This window comes from Carcharhinus amblyrhynchos, chromosome 29 (genome assembly GCF_965287045.1).
Source record: "Carcharhinus amblyrhynchos chromosome 29, sCarAmb.v2.hapA, whole genome shotgun sequence".
NCBI lineage: Eukaryota > Metazoa > Chordata > Chondrichthyes > Carcharhiniformes > Carcharhinidae > Carcharhinus > Carcharhinus amblyrhynchos.
Window position 1 is genome coordinate 8,397,309 of NC_137352.1, and position 20,182 is coordinate 8,417,490.

General features: G+C 43.1%; 1 protein-coding gene across 4 annotated transcripts in view; it reads left to right on the forward strand.

Annotated features, from left to right (window-relative positions):
• cep164 (centrosomal protein 164) overlaps positions 1 to 20,182 on the forward strand; it is a 214,155-nt gene that overhangs the window by 271 nt on the left and 193,702 nt on the right. For 3 of the 4 annotated variants that reach the window (XM_080214801.1, XM_080214804.1, XM_080214805.1), the window contains exon 2: positions 3,282 to 3,366. The gene's annotated coding sequence lies outside the window, so the exon portion shown is untranslated. Of the gene's footprint in view, positions 1 to 3,281; positions 3,387 to 20,182 lie in introns of all 4 variants that reach the window. The other variant, XM_080214802.1, reaches the window with a different exon arrangement.

Consider the following 20,182-nt stretch of genomic DNA (forward strand, 5'->3'; position numbering starts at 1 on the left):
CCCCCACACTCTGACCCCCACGCCAACTCACCCCCTGAACCCCCTCGCCAACCCGCCCACCCCCGACCCAACCCCCGACAAACCCCCCCCCCCGGCCAAACCCCCACCCCCCCCGCCAACCCCCCTGGCACCTCCTCGCCAACCCCCCTGGCACCCCCCCCGCCAACCCCCCGGCACCCCCCCGCCAACCCCCCGGCACCCCCCCCGCCAACCCCCCTGGCACCCCCCCCGCCAACCCCCCTGGCACCCCCCCGCCAACCCCCCTGGCACCCCCCCGCCAACCCCCCTGGCACCCCCCCGCCAACCCCCCTGGCACCTCCCTGCCAACCCCCCTGGCACCTCCTCGCCAACCCCCCCGCCAACCCCCCTGGCACCCCCCTGCCAACTCCCCTGGCACCCCCCTGCCAACCCCCCTGGCACCCCCCCGCCAACCCCCCTGGCACCCCCCCGCCAACCCCCCTGGCACCCCCTGCCAACCCCCCTGGCACCCCCCCGCCAACCCCCCTGGCACCCCCCCCGCCAACCCCCCTGGCACCCCCCCGCCAACCCCCCTGGCACCCCCCCGCCAACCCCCAGTTTTCTCCCCTCCTTCCAAACCCACCACCCCTAAAAACTTCTCTGTCCCCATCAGTCCTGCAATCCTGTTCCCCCTTCAAACCCACAACCTAGCCACCCAGAGCCTTACTGGCCACCCCAAACTCCCACCCCCTGCAACCTGTCTATCCCCATTACTCAAAGCCACAACCAATCCACCCAAAACTTAACTACCCCCATCGCCCCACAATCAAACCCATCCCCCTCAACACACTGCCCAAAAAGACCTCACTAACCCCCTCCATCCCCATCACCCCCTCAAACTCACACCCACCCCTCCCAAACCTAACTACTCCATCCCACCTTAACCCACCCCCCAAAAAACCTCAAACCTCCAACACAATCCCATAACTCCCCTGTCCCCAACACCCATCTTCCCCAAAAAACCTCACTAACCCCCATTTCCTCAACCCCCAACCTCTTTCCTCCTCCACACAACCCAAATTAAAGTTTGTTTATTAATGTTGCAAGTAGGCTTACATTATCACTGCAATGAAGTTCCTGTGAAAATCCCCTAGTCACCACAGTCTGGCATCTGCTTGGGTGCACTGAGGGAGAATTTAGCACAGCCAATGTACCAAACCAGCATGTCGTTTGGATTGTGGGAGGAAACCACAGCACCCAGTGGAAATCTGCGCAAACACGGGCAGAATGTGCAAGCTCCACGTAGACAGTGACCCAAGCTGGGAATCGAATTGTGAGGCAGCCGTACTAACCACTGTGCTGCTCTACAAATGGAGGAGCAGCCTCGAAGGGCTAAATGGCATACTCCTGTGTCCCTAAAACTCCCACTCTTTGACATGATCTTTATATCATGGGTTCCGTTTGGTGTCAGCATTAGTGCTGGCCTTACAAGACCTTACAAACCACAATATCTACCGTTTTAAAGGACATGGGCAGCTGATGCACCCCCAACCGTCCATATCATCCTGATTTGGAACTATAGCACTTTTAAAATCCTAGTATTCTCTCCCTAACACCACAATGGGTGTACCTACACCAGTGGACTTCAGCATTTCCAGAAGATGTCGTCGTCTTCAGGGCAAACTTGGCAACCCATCAACAAATAAACAATGTTTCTCTTGTTTTTGTGGTTATGCTTATTTCTGACAAAAGGACATTGACTTGAAGTGTGCATCCTGTTTCACTCTCCACTGATGCTGCCTGACCTGCTGAGTATTTTCAGCATTTTCTATTTTTATTTCAGATTTCCTGCGGCTGTAGTATTTTCCTTTTGATATGTAAATTTCATTATTGCATGATGTGTATGAAGGTTGAATATTTATTTATGCCTGGTCCTGTGAGCACAATATTTGTAAGTTTCTATTTATACAAATTTCATAACATCAAATCCAGCTTGTTTATTATTTATACAACGTAACTTCCATTGAGACAACAACTCACTTTTGAAAAATGTGGGAATGTGTTTTCAGGAAGTCCACTTGCCAAGCCCAAAGGGAAAATCATTAATATCCTGACTATCAATTTCTAGCCAGCAAATTAAACAATAGGACCTTTACATTTTAGCACACCACATAATTGGGTAATCTGGTCTTAATGTACTAGTTCACTGGATTTATACAAATATATCCATCAAGGTTGTGCTGTGTGGAATGACCCCTTGAGGTTGAGAAGACAAAACTGGTTTATTTGGGGGGGTTAAACAGTCTGTGGGGGGTGCTAATAAATAGAATGTAATTGGCAGTCAGAGTTCTGGCTGGCACTGAAGGTGCTATATAAATCAAATTTATTGTTTTTGTTAAGCAGGCCTATTAGAGAGCACACATCTATTACAACTGTACTATGTGATTTCAGTAACATATAAATAAAAGAGGAACCGATTACAAATAGAGATTTTGTCCTATACTTGAACGTTCCCTGGGTACAGACTTCTGGTAATGTATTTACTTTTTGATAAAGGACTCTGTCTGTGTGTGCTGTATTGTGTTATTGTGTCACAGGCTTGCTCCCCGATATGTCCTGGAGAGTTTGTGTGGCTTTTCTCCAAATCAGCAGGGTTCCCACTGATTTGAAAATGCACATGTGATGGTGAGGGAGCAAAAAACAGAAAATGCTGAAAAATCTCAGCAGGTCTGACAGCATCCTGCAGAGCTAACATTTTGAGCTTTGCCCTAACGAAGGCTCAGTCAGACTCCCAATATTAACTCTGTTCTATCTACAAAGATGTTGTAAGACCTGTAAAGATTTTCCAGTATTTTGTGTTTTTGTTTTAGATTCCAGCATCCACAGGAATTTGCTTAATTTATATATGATGTTGGGGGAGTTTAGATTTGGATTCATCTGTGATTAATTTGGTGGCCAAATTTCCTGTTGCCTCTGGGTTGACATGAACTATGGCCACTTGGCTGGAAGACAGCAGCAATGAAATTGTACCTTAGCAACAAGTCGGCACCTTGTTAGAAACGTTAGGGCAGTTAGAAATGACAAACAACTGCTGGGATTGACAACGATGCTTAATCTAATGAAAATATAAATTATTTTAAGGGAAGGTTAGATTAAAAGGAAAGCAGTTTAAAACAAAAAGATCCTAACTATTCAAATTAGAAAACCAGATTTCATAATATTCCCTTCCAATTGGTTATTAGTGATTAAATGCTTCTTTCCAGACATCTCATTGGTTGCAGTAAGCATGCAATTGATCCAATTGTTCTGTGTTTGATTGACAGGGCTCTGGACATGTTAGTAAAGGTGAACTAGGTGGAAGCAAGGATTTGGCTGATTTCTGTTGACAACGATGGCTCCATGACCCTGGTAACTACATGATTTCCATGGTAACCACTGCTGATTGGTCTTTAGCACTATTACTGGTTTGCAGGATTTTGGTACTGAGAGATCTGCCATTGGTCCTGGGTAACCACATGACCAGCATGGAATGAAATCACAAAGACATTTTGACATCAGAGTGATTGGAACTGATTTATCATAAGCCAGTTACTGAACTGAAAATAGAATGTAACTTGAGAAGGTGTGTTTATATTCTCAAAGTTAATAGATATAATGATGACTGAAAAACAATTGCAAGAAATATATATTTAAAAAAAAACTGTTGTATTTCTCGAAGGGTAACTCATGTTCTGAACTGTGGCTTTAAATCTTTACCATGATCTGTCACGTTGCTGATTGCTCATTATTATAATTAATGAATGTCTGAAATAACATCAACAAAAACTTAACATTTCTATAACACATCAAGAAATATCATGTCCCAAAATACTTCACAGAAGCATAATCAGACGAAATTTGGCATTTGACAAGCTGCATAATGAGATATTAGGATAGGCGAGCAAAGCTTAGTAAAGAGCTGAAAGTCTCACAATACCAGGTTAAAGTCCAACAGGTTTATTTGGAGTCATGAGTTTTTGGAGCGCTGCTCTTTCCTCACCGAAAGCTCAGGATTCCAAATAAACCTGTTGGACTTTAACGTGGTGTTGTGAGACATCTTACTGCCCACCCCAATCCAACGCCAGCATCTCCACATCACAGTAAAGAGCTAGTAAAGGAAGGAAGAGCGAGGGAGGCAATGCAATCATTTGGGGACCTGGGCTCCTGAAGGAAAGGTTGCCAGCTGTGATGTGAAAGAATTCCAGGGATTTCGAGAGGCCAGAATTAGAGAAGTACATACACCTTATTGTGCTGGAGGAGGCGAGCAATGTGGAGGGGTTGACCTCGAGGATGAAAATTTTAAATTTGTGGCATTACGGCAGCAGGAGTCAGTGTAGGTCAGTGAACACCAGAATGATGGGTGAATGGGACTTGGTGTCAGAGCATAGCCAGCAGACTTTTGATAAACTCAGCTTTATGAGGGATGGAAAAACAATGTCTGACTCATTACTTAATCTTGAACAACATTCAGCATTACAATGTTTGTAATACTATTTACTTACAATTTTACAATACTTGTTTCATGTGCACCTTTTTTTTAGACCATCCTGAATTCCTCTAAATGTACTTTTTTTTGTTGTTGCTATCGTCCAGTGGATTTGTAATATTGAGGATGTGTCTTTTCTCCACCCATTCCTTTAATGTCATCTTCATATTTCTTGGTCGGTTACATGAGTTTCAAAGATATATATTTCTCCATCCTGTTGCCCATAGTGGATCTGGAGTTGTTTCCGAAGCGCTTGCAACAGGGATGTTTTCCTTTCAGCTAATCTCCAGTAACCACCACCGATGCCTTCAACTGCCTTGACCCGCCTTTCTTGGCTATTAATCTAAACATCTTCCAAGCATTTCAGTTTAATGAGATAAATGAGCAAGAGTCGACTCAGTTAATCCAACAATTTCTCTCTATTTAACACTTGCGGTATCAACCTAAACAGTTGCAACTCTAACTTTTAACTGAACATCAACTCTCAATTGAACTTTAACACTTTACTGAACATTAACTTTATTTAATTGAAAATAGATATCACTGGGTTTAGGGAAAACCTTGGCCAAGAAATATCTCGGTGCAGAATCTATCTTCTCTTTGAAGATTCCTTCAGGGCACATTTCTGTGATAGGTAGTCTCGAGAGGATTTTGCTAGAGACAAAGGACTGCACGTGTCTTTATCTACAAATTCTCCCAAATGCTTCCAGAAGATTGTGTGTCATCACAGCTGTGTAACCAGAAATCCATCACATGGCTCAAATATCTAATGAAATTGCTTGTAAATGATACCTTTTGTGCTGACTTCAGATGATATGTTCCTCACGTAACAGCAATAAAATTCAATGCCACAGTGTCTACGTGAAAGTAAACTCCTCTCATTTATTCAACATAGGAAGCTTCAGGTTCCCAGAGTAACTTTATGACCTCTACCTGGTTTTAATAAGTTGACTAAAAATCTCAACATGTTTAATGTTCAGTCAGAATAGCTGTTTTAAAGCCAATATTATCAATATTATTGTTGTTAAATCATTGTTGTAGTCATTCTTCCATCTACAGCAGTTAACAGTCCTTGAATATCTTCTTTCGGGCCCCAGTTCCCTCAATGATGCCTGAAATATCACTCCAAATAAAACTGTAATGTTTGAAGTTTTAACTTCATGATTTAATCTGTATAAAGTGCTGAAAAAATTAGTTTTATTTTTCAGATAATCGCACTTTGGGGATTGTAGTTTCATGGAAGTTGAGTGCAAACTCATTCCTTCAGCTGCCAAGTCTCCTTGTTATTGAATTCCCCTTCTAAACCTTTACACCTTCCGACCTATCCCTCATGCTTTAAGATGCTGCTTAAAACCTACCTCTTTGACCAAGCTTTTGATCACTTGTCCTGATACCTCTATGTGGCACAGTGTCATATTTTGCCTGGGAAAGTCCCTGCAAAGCTCCTTGGTACATTTTACTATAATAACTGTGCTGTAGAAATACAAATACAATTTGCATGATTTAGCAATCTGGCACCTTCTGTAATATTTGCAACCCTGAGACTGAAATAGAACATACATGCAAGAGAGATGGTGTCCAAGTGGGACTAACCTTAAATGGCTATTTTTGTGGGTATGTTTTCAGAAACAAGGAATTTAAATGCCTTGACTTCAAAAACAAGGAAGAAAAATGGGCCTGAAAACATTATTTTGAGGGGATAAAACCTGAGCAATTTAAATTCTTCATTTTGTCACAATTACCATTAGCGTGCAGTTTTTGATTTGACTTTTTATTTCACGTCATAGTCAATAGAAGTTTTCAGTCAGTTAGCATCATGGGTGTACCTGAAATAGGTTATTTCACACAATCTTACAACATGGGAGAAAAGATCATTGGTTCAACATTTCATTCTGGCCCAATCTTTCACTTTCAAATGTTTACTGACTTGCTGTATTTTATGTGCTTTCTTTCAGATTTATAGTACTTGTTTTGTTTTATATCTCAACTCAATTTACAATGTTGCAGTAGCAGAAATATATTTCAGTGCACTCCTCATTAAGTATCGTCTAATGTGGAGACATAAGCTCTGCTCCAAACCCAACCTCCTGTGGCATTTCTCTCTCCCACATCAAACACCTTTTTTTGTTTCTTATAGTGCAGTTGTGTAAAGTGGACCTGAGCTTTCACTGAGTCCTGTCAAACCTGTTCACTGAGGAATTTGACAAGGAAGGAACATTCATCCCATTTGTCAAAACAAATTCTCTATCCCAGAAAGCGATAAGTATTATGTTGGATACGGTGGTCTGTTCATCCAATTGAACTGTAAATAACTTTCGGAACAAAGGACTACCAAAGTCGCACAACAAACTAGAGCCAGAGGGTAGATGAGGAGAGATTGTTTTACGCATGAGCTATGATCTGCAATGTGCCGTCTGAAAGAGTGGTGGAAGCAAATTCAGTAGTGGCTTTCACAAGGGAATTGGGTATGTACTTGCAAAGAAGATGTTTGCAGGGCTCTTGAGCAAGAGTGGAGCTGCAGTTCTAATTGGATAGCTCTTTCAAAGAGATATGATGTGCCAATTGGCCGCTACAGTGGTGCATCATTCTGATTCTATAGAACATGTAGCAATTTTTCAGTAATTAACTCTTCCTACAAAGAGTACAACAAAGACAAAGAACAACCCAGCACGGGAAACAGGCCCTTCGGCCCAACGAGCCCGCGCCGCCGCATCATCCTACACCTATACTACCCTGCGTGTCTACGAATGGAACCCCTAACTTAGCCAGATTCAGGGGAGAATAGTGTCAATTTGGTAAACCAATCAGCCTAAGAGCACATCTTTGGGGTGTGGGAGGAAACCGGAGCGCCCGGAGGAAACCCACGCAACCACAGGGAGAATGTGCAAACTCCCACAGACACAGGCCCAAATCCATGTATCTGCACAGCTAACAGTGCTAGTCACTGAGCTGTTGTGGCGCCCGTCTACCGGTCCAGGATCAAGCACACACACCGACACGAAGTACTAGGCCACTCCCGGAACCTCCAAGAGCAGCCCACGCACGACCCACCGTGTGCATGCCCCTTGTTTGACAACAAGGTGGACCTCCACCTGCGGAATAAAAAGACAAAAAAACGTTAACATACAAGTCTGCACTTCTGGTGTCTCCCGAGGCTCTGCCCTTATTTAATACCCCCTACTATAACCCCCCATCCTCGTTTCACTCATGTGTCTATCTAAGTGAACCTTAAACGAGTCCAACGTTCCTGCCTCCACCACCCTACTAGGTAGCGCATTCCATACCCCTACGACCCTCTGCGTGAAGAACCTTCCTCTCGCATCCAAATTATATCTCTTCCCCCCCCCCCCCCCCCCCCCCGCCCCACCACCACCACCACCCTTAGATCATGACCTCTCGTAATTGTACCCGGTCTAGGGAGCAGTCTCTCACTATTGACTCTATCTATTCCCTTCAGTATCTTATATACCTCTATCATGTCCCCCCTCAATCTCCGTCTTTCCAAGGAGAAAAGTCCCAGTTTCTCCAACCTTTCCTCATAACCCAGTCCCTCCATGCCAGGCAACATCCTGGTAAACTTCCTCTGCACCCTCTCCAGAGTCTCCACGTCCTTCCGGTAGTAAGGTGACCAGAACTGGACGCAGTACTCCAAATGCGGTCTAACCAACGTTCTGTACAACTGAAGCATTAGACGGCAGCTCTTATACTCTATACCCCTTCCTATAAAGGCTAGCATTCCATGAGCTTTCCCCACAACCTTCTCCACTTGTGTCGCAACCTTCATAGACTTGTGAACCTGCACTCCCAGGTCCCTCTGTATTTCTATACTCCTAATCAGTCTACCTTTTATCACGTAGCTCCTCTCTGCATTATTCCTTCCAAAATGCATCACCTCGCATTTGTCAGAATTAAATTCCATCTGCCCAATGTACCAACCTATCTATATCCTGTTGTATCACCTGACATTCCACTTCAGTATCCGCCAACCCTGCCATCTTGGTGTCATCCGCAAACTTGCTGATCACACCACTTACGCTCTGTTCCAAGTCGTTTATGTATACTACAAAGAGGAGACGTCCCAGTACTGAGCCCTGCGGCACACCACTGGTCACTGGCCTCCAGCCCGAAAAGGTCCCCTCAACAACTACCCTCTGTCTCCTATTGCCCAGCCAGTTCTCAATCCACCTAGCTACCTGACCTCATGTCCCATGAGCCTTAACCTTTTCTACCAGCCTACCATGAGGGACTTTGTCAAACGCCTTACTGAAATCCATATAGATGACATCAACGGCTCTCCCATCGTCAACCGTTTTTGTCACCTCAAAGAATTCTACCAGATTCGTAAGGCAAGACCTCCCTCTAACAAAGCCATGTTGCGTATCCCTAATCAGATCGCAACGCTCCAAATGCTCATACATCCTACCCCTCAGTATTTTTTCCATTAATTTCCCTACCACCGATGTCAAACTCACCGGTCTATAATTTCCAGGGTTATCCCTACTACCTTTTTTAAACAGCGGTACCACATTTGCTACCCTCCAGTCTTCTGGGACCTCACCTGTGTCCAAAGAAGAGACAAAGATTTGCGCCAGAGGCCCAGCAATTTCATCTTTCACCTCCCTAAGCAGCCTGGGATAAATACCATCAGGCCCCGGAGCTTTATCCATCCTTACGCTACCTAAAAGCCCTAGCACTTCCTCCCTCGTAATAGATATTTCCTGCAACTGATCCACAGCTCCCTCCAAGACACCGCATGACACCGAACCCCTCTCCTTCGTGAACACCGACGCAAAGTATTCATTCAGGAGCTCCCCCATTCCCTCCGACTCAATACATAACTCCCCACTTTTGTCCCTAAGAGGACTAATGTTCCCTCTAACTACTCTCTTATTCCTAATATAGGAATAAAATGCCTTTGGATTTTCCTTAATCCTACCAGCCAAAGCCATTTCATGCCCTCTCTTCGCCCTTCTAATCCCCCTTTTTAGCTCCCTCCTACTGTCTCTATATTCCTCCAGCGCACTCTCCGTACCCAGTTGTTTCGACCTAACATACGCCTCCCTCTTCTTCCTGACCAAGTCTTCGATACCCCCTGTAATCCACGGCTCTCTAATCCTACCTTTCCCATCCTTCCGCTTAACCGGAACATACCCCTCCTGCAACATTTTCATTTTGTCCTTAAAAGCCTCCCACTTGCCAACCGTGGACTTGCCAGCTAACAGTCCCTCCCAGTCAGTGTCCTGCAGCTCCCTCCTAATCCGGCTATAGCTCGCTTTTCCCCAGTTCAGCACACTCCCGTTCGACCGGCACTCATCCCTTTCCATTTTTATCCTAAAGTAGACGGACTTGTGGTCACTGTTAGCCACATGTTTGCCTACCTCTACCTCAACCACCTGCCCCGGCTCATTACCCAACACTAAATCCAGTATAGCCCCTTCCCTAGTCGGACTAGTTACATACTGCTCTAGAGACCCTTCCAAAACACATTTCACAAACTCCTCTCCCTCCGTACCCCCAGCTCTAGGCCCCCTCCAATCCACTCCAGGAAGATTAAAGTCACCCACTACAACCACCCTATTCTTCCCGCACCTATCCAAAATGCCCCTGCAAATGTCTTCCTCCACTGACGTTGGGCTGTTGGGTGGCCTATAGTATACCCCTAGCATCGTAATCTCTCCCTTTTTATTCCTCAGCTCCACCCACAGTGACTCAATCCCTATCTCTTCCATATTGTCCTCCCTCTGCACTACTGTGATGTTCTCCTTTACTAACAGTGCCACCCCTCCACCTCTCTTCAACCCTCCTCTGTCACACCTAAAACACTTATACCCAGGAACATTCAGCTGCCAGTCCTGCCCTTCTCGTAACCACGTCTCCGTTACAGCCACCACATCTAACTTCCTCACAAACATCAAGGACCTGTCTTCCTGTCAGTAGACCTCCTTGTAACTTAGTTCCTTACTGCTTGGACAATCCTCTCTCTCTTCCTGTTAAATGCCATCCACATTCATAAAGGCTGCCATATGCCGTCACAACTGGTCAGCTTCAGAAACCGATACTAAGTCTGTAAAGTTAAACAAATTTTAAGGGGTTTGGATGACCTCAAAAGCTGCAAGGGTAAATTTAACTTTTGATCTTCTAATTTGAACCAGCCACGAACCTTTATTGGGCCTTTCCCAGAATTAACTGGGCTGACCTATTCCAGGAGTGAACAGAAGAAGCTCACTAGGTGTGTTGTGCCTGAGTTGGCACTTTTGGTAGAGTTATCCAATTATTCCCACTCCCCTAATCTTTCTCTCTGGCCCTATTCATGTTTTCTCTTCAATTAATCCTCTTGCACAAGTGACTGCTGAATCTGCTTCTCCCACCCTTTCAGTCAGTGCATTTTGGATGACAGTTACTTGTTGCTAAAAAATTGTTTTCTGCATGTCACCTCATTTGCCAATTGCCCCAAATGTGAGTCACTTGGTTATAAATCTTTCTGCCGTTGAAAGCTGTTTCTGCTTTTCGATTCTGTCAAAACTGTTCATGGGTTTGAGCACTATCAAATCTTCCCTATGTTCTCCTCACAGTTCCAGCTTCTCTGGTCTCTCCAAATAATGAAGTCTCTCATCCCTGCTGCCACCCTGATATTTGCTGCACTCTCTTGAAAACTTATGCTTCCTAAAGTGTGGTGTCCAGATTACTGCAGGTTTTCATTCATTTTAACTCCTTCATGCTAAAGTCTTTATTTCTCCTCAATGTTAACACATTTCTGAATTTCATACAGCCAACAAACTTTGAAATTATATCCTATATGCACCCTCCCTTGAGCAGTATTTGGTGAGTAAGACTGCAAATTAAATTGCAGCCCCTCTCCCAGATGTGGACATCTACTAGACAACACCCACATTGAAGGCAAAGCTTTATGATTCAGCAATGCAGGAATATGTGTTGGAATCATCTAAATGTGTTAGCAGTCTATCAATATGCATGGATTTAAGGAAGATGATCATTTTGATGTTAGGCCCCTGCTTTAAGAGTTCAATGGACACCCTTTGCCTATTGTTGAGATGGCTTTAACCTTTTCCTCCATTTTTTAAAAAAATATAGGTGCTGGAACTTCTATCCACCAACATCTTAGAATCTTGAATTTGATATTGTAAAGCCATATTGGATCTTATGCCAGTGTTGTCCAAAAGAAGTTGCTGACTCACCACATATGTGACAATGGTGGCACAGCTTTAATGACTAACTTCAGTAGAAAATACTTTGCACAGAGTCGCAATTCGGGTAAATGTGCATCATGTGTGTATATTTTTAAACTTTTACCACAGTTTAATAGTCAAGGAAATAAAACTGTGGTAATCAAACTTGCACAATCTGCTTTTCACTTAACGTTCTTTGTACAATCTGACCAAAAGATGATTTGTATATGCTGTACGCACATGAGCATTGAATGAAATCAGTTAGCTCAGTTGGCTAGACAGCTCTTTTATGATGCAGAGTGACGCCAGCAGTGTGGATTTGATTCCTGTATCAGCTAAGGTTATTCATGAAGACTTGAGGTGTGGTGATCCTCAAGTTAAATCATCACCAGTCAGCTCGCCCCCTCAGAGGAGAACAGCCTATGGTCATCTGGGACTATGGCAACTTTACCTTTTTGCTTTGCGTCTGAGATATTAGTCCCAATAATGGTGTTTTTTTTATAAGTTTCATTTACTAATCTTAAATGTAATCTACATCTGGATTGTTAATTAGTCCATTTTGGACCTACAGGAGCTTAAATCAGTCCTTCCCAATCTGAACAGGCTGGATCTGTGAAACATTGAGGAAATTAGATTCAGAAATTTCAATCCACTTCTGGTTCTTCAATCAAAAATCAGAGGGTTGTTGAATCTGCACCAAGCAGGCAGTCTCAAAGCATGTACAGAAGGAGGTGTTCTTCTGAGACTGAGGTGGAGCAGAATAATTTTCAGATGCAACCAACCTTTGGGGTTGGGAGCAGTGTTGGGCTGGCCAGATAAATCTGAAAGTGAAAAAGTTTGGACTGTTCCAACTTTAAATACCGACGAGCGAGAAGGGACCTTGTGGCCATGTTTAAAATAGCATACTGAAGGATAAAGCAAGACAGATTCAAGCTAGCAAAAGGCAGATTTCAGAACGATTGCAGAAGGTTCTTCACGACAGGAAGATCACGATGCACAGTAGGATTCTGGATATGGCAGCTGTGACAAAATCCCTGAAATAATTTGTATCCCATGCTGTGATAGGCTGATTGTACGTTCTTTCTGGATGACTTTTTCATTCACGTCTCTTTTGTGAGAGGTTAAACTGACTGTCTTCCTTCTCAAGCAAATGTAAAAGATCCTAAGGCATGATCTTGAAGAAAAATAGTGGCATTCTTCCCAGTATTCCAGCCAACATCATTGAAACAGATCATCTGGCCATTGTCGCATTGCTGTATGTGTGAATTGGTTATGCATTTCCGATATTACAATAATAATCTTCCAACGTTGGTTGTGAAGTGCTTTGTGACGTACTGATATCATGAAGGTTGCTATCATAATGCAAGCCTTTCTTTACACAAGGAATTTCAATATGCACCTGTTTCATCAAGTGCATGACTTATGCTTGATGTAACAATATGCCCACAATTTTATCACCAAGAAGAGTTAACATCACGGTGATCAACTTGGAGCTTACCGTTTTCACTAAGCGCTTGTGTGTTGCCTTGCATTTGTAGTAAAATCCCAATGAGTCAATAACCAGGTGACCCGCTCACAAATTATGTTACGCTGAGCTTCGTGATAACCAAGGAGGCTCCATTCTTGCATGAACCTGTCGCCATGCAACCCAATGTGCCTACAAACACGGCCTATATCAAAAACAACAGATTCCAATACCAAATGAAAACACAATGAATATGTGAAAAGCCTTTATTCAGTTTGTTCACATCTGACAATGGCTTGGCCTTGTACAAGGCTGGAGCTTTGCGCTGAAAAATGTCAAGAGTCAGCTGTGGAAAAATTCGGTAATCTTCTGCTTAGTATGGCCATGTCAATGCAGACTGCCATGCCAAGTGTGCAGTGAAGCATGTTTTTGTGCCCCCAGTGAGGAATCCTGAAATATCGCTACGGTCTTTGAGGCATTGGCTAAGGAAGTAGATGGATGAGCAGGTGGGCATTCTTCAGATAATTCAGGGTCATCAGTCCATGATTTAACTCTTGTGTGATCTAACTCCACTGTGGTCGATGGCGTTACGTGACATTTTTGGCAAATTGAGTTACCAGCTCCATGCAGTATTGCGGCTTATCACAGGCACCTTTCTGCGGCAGAGGTTCCCAAACTATTGTTTCACGGGGCTATCAGAAAAAGTGTTTGTGTGCCAAAAATCCAAATTTACAGGAAAATTACAATTGGTATTTTTTTCACCAAGTATGAAGGAATTGGCAGACAGTCAATTGGACATGTATAAATGAATAATTAAATGTAATTATGGAAACGCAAGCCTTGTAAAAGCAACATCGCAACTAAGCTATTTATGTTTCATTTGCATTATTTAAACAGCTGCCGGACTAGTGTCCGAGTGAGTGAGCTATGAGCGAATACATTCAATAACGGATGATCATTTTGGTGCCGTGTGGATCAGACCTTGGTCATTGTAGTCAATGTAGTGGCAGCACAGTCCTTCAGCTCGTTCTCGATTTATTCTTGGTAGGGTGCTGTTTTGCTACAGCGAGTGAATGTTTGCCCGTTTGTTAGTATTCTCATTTTGTTTTTTTTTGTTTTGCAACCGTGTTGAAATGCCGTGATGGACATGTGGTTGCAAACAAGAAACCTAACGATACGAGAAAATGAAAAGGCAACATCAGCCTGTGTTTTGTCCGGTCCAATGTGTGAAACATCTGAGTCAAAAGACCAAGTTGGTCTGTGAAAGTTGCTCATTAAGAAAATAAAACCTGACAACGATAATATGAAATATAGTACGACATGCATTGGTGATCAGGAGTGACTAAAACCATGGTACATCATTTGTAGTGATTTTCTAGCTAGCAGCATCTTCAAATGTTCATTTGAAAACACAAATTTTATATCTCCATGGTTCACTTTTTAAAATTTTATACTTGGGTAAGGGAGAAAATCCCTTGAAAATATTTATTTGTAGGAGAGGTTTTGTGAGATTTGGCATCTTCCATGAAGGAGTTCAAAATTTGGGAACCACTGTTGTGAGATTTGCTATTCTGCTAGTGGGAATGGTTGAAGACTTCGGCATAACTGGAATTTTGTGCCATCTGTTTTTGACTTGTTGCAATTTCACTACACAGACAACAATCTGCACTGAAGTACGTAACATAGAACATTGCAGCGCAGTACAAGCCCTTCGGCCCTTGATGGTTCCACTGGTTGGCGCAACAATCTAATGACCCTCTAACCTAAACTATTCCAGTGTTATCCATATGCCTATCCACTGACCATTTGAACGCCCTTAAAGTTGGCGAGTCCACAACTGCTGCAGGCAGGGCATTCCACGCCCTTACTACCCTCTGAGTAAAGAACCTACCTCTGACGTCCGTCCTATAATTACCACCCCTTAATTTATAGCTATGTCCCCTTGTGTTAGCCATCACCATCTGAGGAAAAAGGCTCTCACTATCCACCCTATCTAACCCTCTGATCATCTTGTATGCCTCAATTAGGTCACCTCTTAACCACCTCCTTTCTAACAAAAATAACCTCAAGTCCCTCAGCCTTTCCTCATAAGACCTTCCCAACCTACCAGGCAACATCCTGGTAAACTCCTCTGTACCCTTTCCAATGCCCCCACATCCTCCTTATAATGCGGCGACCAGCGCTGTACGCCATATAATGCAGCCGCACCAGAGTTTTGTATGGTTGCAACATGACCTCATGGCCCCGAAATTCAGTCCCTCTACCAATAAAAGCTAACACACCGTACGCCTTCTTAACAACCTTATCAACCTGGCTGTCAACTTTCAGGGATCTATGCACGTGTACGCCGAGATCTCTCTGCTCTTCGACACTACCAAGAGTCTTTCCATTAGCCCTATATTCTGTACTCCTGTTACTCTTACCAAAGTGAATCACCTCACACTTTTCTGCATTAAACTCCATTTGCCACCTCTCAGCCCAGCTTTGCAGCTTAACTATGTCCCTCTGCAAACTGTAACATCCATCTTCACTATCTACAACTCCTCTGACTTTGGTGTCGTCAGCAAATTTACTAACCCATCCTTCTACACCCTCATCTAGGTCATTTATAAAAATGACAAACAGCAGTGGCCCCAAAACAGATCCCTGAGGTACACCACTAGTAACTAAACTCCAGGTTGAATATTTCCCATCAACCACCATCCTTTGTTTTCTATCAGCTAGCCAATGCCTGATCCAGACTGCTAAATCACCCTCAATCCCATGCATCTGCATTTTCTGCAGTAGCCTACCATGGGGAACCTTAGCAAACGCTTTGCTAAAATCCACATATTCTTTATTATTTAGAAACAGCCATTTTGATAATAATCTTTAGCCATAGGAATGTACACTGTACTCCAGATATGATCTGACTGGCACCCTATAGAACTCTAGCAAAACATTCCTTTTATATTCCATTCCTCTCGCAATAAACAATATTCCATTTGCCTTCCTGCACTAACATTTTATGATTCATATAGAGTCATTCATATAGAGTCATAAAATCCCTACAGTGCAGAACGAGGCCATTTGGCCCATTGAGTCTGCACCAACCACAATCCCCAGGCCCTATTCCCATAACCCCTCATATTTACCCTACTAATCCCCCTGACACTTGGTTAATTTAGCAGTTAGGCCAATCAATCCAACCCGCACATCTTTTGGACTGTGGGAGGAAACTGGAGCACCTAGTGGAAATCCATGCTGACATGAGCAGAATGTGCAAACTCCACACAGACAAGGACGTCTTTGTACCTCAGAGCAATCTCATTCCATTTAAATAACGTGCTTTTCTATTCTTCCTGCGAGTGAGCAAGTTAACATTTTTTTTACATTATATTCCATCTGCCAAATATTTGCCCACTTTACCTGTTTCCATTCTTTTGCAGACTCGTGTCCGCTTCACATCTATCTATCTATCTCTGAATCACCAGCAAATTTAGCAACCATCCATTCAGTCCCTTTACCTGATTCATGGATTTAACTTGTAAGTAATTGAGGCCCCAACATTGATCCTTGTGACACTCCACTCATTGCATCTTGCCAACTCAAAAATGGCCCATCATGATTCTCATAGGTAATCAATTCTCTATCCATGCTAATTTGTTATCCCCATTGAGCTTTTATTTTGCATAGTAAGCTTTGATGTGATACCTTGTCAAGTGCCTTTTGGAAATCTAAGTTCCTCACGTCCACAGGTTCCCTTTATCCAACTTGCTTGTTACTTCCTCAAATAACATATTAGTCAGACACGAATTCTCTTTCACGTAAGTGACTCTGTGTGTTTGTAACGCAGATTTTCTAAGTGTCTGCTATAATCTTCTTAATAGATTCCAGCATTTGTCCTATGACAGAGGTTAAGCTAACTAGCCTGTAGTTTCCGGCTTTCTTTCTCCCTCCTTTCTTGAAAGAGAATCATGTTCACGATTGACTAATCTAATGTGATCTTTCCAAAAGCTAGGGAATTTTGGAAAATTAAAACCAATGCTTCTCAGCCACTTTAAGACACTAGGATGAAGTCCATCAGGATTGGAGACTTGTTAACTTTTAGTTCTAATAATTTTCTTGGTACTTTTTCCTTGATAATTGTAGTTGTTCAAGTTCCTCCCTTTCACCTGGTTCACAATTTTATCTGTGATCTTTTTGTATCATCTATGTAGAAGGCAGATGCAAAATATCTATTCAATTCATCCGCCATTTCCTATTAACCATTATTAATTCCCCAGACTCTCTGCAGGACCAGCACTCAGTTTACTTGCATTTCCTTTTTAAATACCTGTAGAAATACTTAATATCTGTTTTTATATTTCTAGCCAATTTTTTTCTCATACTCTTTCCTGCTTCTTAATAACATTTTTGTCATTCTTTGCTGTTCTTTATATTCTGTCTAATCTCCTGACCTGCCTCTCATCTTTGCAGAATTGAATGCGTTTTCTTTCTTTCAATCTGATACTATTTTTAACTTCCTTCAGTAGTCATGGCTGTGCATCCTTCCCTTTTCTTTCTTGCTGGAATGTATCTTTTCTGAGTATCTAGAAGTGAAGGTGAGTGAAAATCCAGAGAGTCAGACTCACTCACACGCTCTACTTTCAATCCTCTCTTCCCACCTTGCACACTTGCCTCTGCCGGTGATCACTGCTTGTCCGATCGAAGACTGTTTCCCTTCCATGTCTGTTGCTCGTGAGCACGTCAGCAGCAAATGTGGAAGAATAAGGGTCTGTGATTGGAGAAGCACCCCTTGCAAAAATTTCCAACTTCACTTATCTGTGTTATAAAGTCAGAGGTTTACAGCATGGAAACAGGCCCTTCGGCCCAACTTGTCCATGCCGCCCTTTTTTTTTTAAACCCTAAACCTAGTCCCAGTTGCTTGCATTTGGCCCATATCCCTCTATACCCATCGTACCCATGTAATTGTCTAACTGTTTTTCAAAAGACAAAATTGTATCCACCTCTACTACCTCTGGCAGCTTGTTCCAGACACTCATCACCCTCTGTGAAAAATTGCCTCTCTGAACCCTTTTTTATTTTTCCCCTCTCAGCTTAAACCTATGCCCTCTAGTTTTAGACTCCCCTCTGTTTGGGAAAAGATATTGACTATCTAGCTGATCTATGCCCGTCATTATTTTATAGACCTCTATAAGATCACTCCTCGGCCTTCTACGCTTCAGAGAAAAACGTCCAGGTCTATCCAGCCTTTCCTTATAAGTCAAACCATCAAGTCCTGGTAGCATCCTAGTAAACCACTTCTGCATTCTTTCTAGTTTAATAATATCTTTTCTATAATGGGGTGACCAGAACTCTACATAGTATTCCAAGTGTGGCTTTACCAATGTCTTGTATAACTTCAACAAGTTGTCCCAACTCTGGTATTCGATGTTCTGACCAATGAAACCAAGCATGCTGAATGCTTTCTTCACCTCTATCCACCTGTGACTCTACTTTCAAGGAGCTATGAACCTGCACCCCCAGATTTCTTTGTTCTGTAACTCTCCCTGGCGCTCTACCGTTAATGAGTAAGTCCAGCCCTGGTTCAATCTACCAAAATGCGTCATCTCGCATTTATCTAAATTAAACTCCATTCGTCAGTCCATTGGCCCAACTGATCAAGATCCCGTTGTAATCCAAGATAACTTTCTTCACTTCCTGTCTGCCACTAATCTTGGTGTCACCTGCAAACTTTCTAGCCATGCCTCCTATATTCTTATCCAAATCATTAATATAAATGACAAACAACAGTGTTACTGGCATTTAAACAGTGGCCCCAGAGCTACATAGTATGGCTTTGGGGGGGCCATAATCCAGGCTGCAGGTTGAGCGGTACAGTGATTAGCGCTGCTGTCTCATGGTGCCAGGGACCTGGGTTCAATTTGCAGCTTGGGTCACTGTCTGTGTGGAGACTGCACTTTCTCCCCATGTCTGGCTGGGTTTCCTCCCACACTCCAAAGATATGTGAGTTAAGTGAATTGGCCATGCTAAATTGTCCCTTAGCATCAGGAGAACTAGCTAGGGTAAATAGGGTTATGGGGATAGGGCCTGGGTGTGATTTGTTGTTGGTGGAGACTCTGGGCTGAATGGCCTCCTTCAGCACTGTAGGATTCTATGATTCTACTGCAGTCACTGTATGGCTGGCCATCTTAATTCTGTGTTAATTAATTTTCTTAAATGACTATTAAACCTTACTATTACCACTAGAAAGGTTTACTAATTGTAATAAACCTTACAATTACTGTTAAATTACCTTCATTTTGAAAGATTTATGAATAAAATGCTCACCAACCAATCACTTACCTGGGTGTTTTAACTGACCCTGCTCTGAACTTTCATTTTTAAATAGGGTAAAAAGACTTTTTGCAGGATCGTTGTCCGCCTGGAAACCAGCTTGTGATTTGGCACCCCCATGTGGTCAGAAAAACGTGCTGCACCATCAGGAAGCTTCGCCAGAAGGCTTACGTTTTATCTGGTGTTTTTCGTAACCTCAGGATGTCCCAAAGCACTACACAGCCAATTAAGTACTTTTGAAGTGTAATGACTGTTATAATGTGGAAAGCGTGGCAACTAATTTGCAACAGCAGTATCCCACAAACATCAATAAGATAATGACCAAATAATCTCCTTTTCAAGGATGTTGTTCAAGGGATAAATATTGGCAAAGGCTCCCTTGCTTGTCTTTAAAATAATGCCAGAGCACAGAAGGAGGCTGTTTAGTCCAGCATGTGTGCACTGTGCTTTCAAAGGGTTATCCAACCAATCAAACTCCCCTGCTCCACACTTTTTCCATTTTCAAACATATATATAAATCCCCCTGAAAGCTACTGTTGAATCTGCTTCCATTACCCTTTTTCAGATCATAACATATTACTTAGTCTCTTAATATCATCTGTATTTTTTCACCCATTGACATGATTACCTGGCCTTGGCTACATTGTACTGTGCATTTGGGTTAGTTAAGATACTGCAACCTGTAAAACTCCTTAAATCCTCCTCGTCCTTGTCCTCCTCGCCACCACG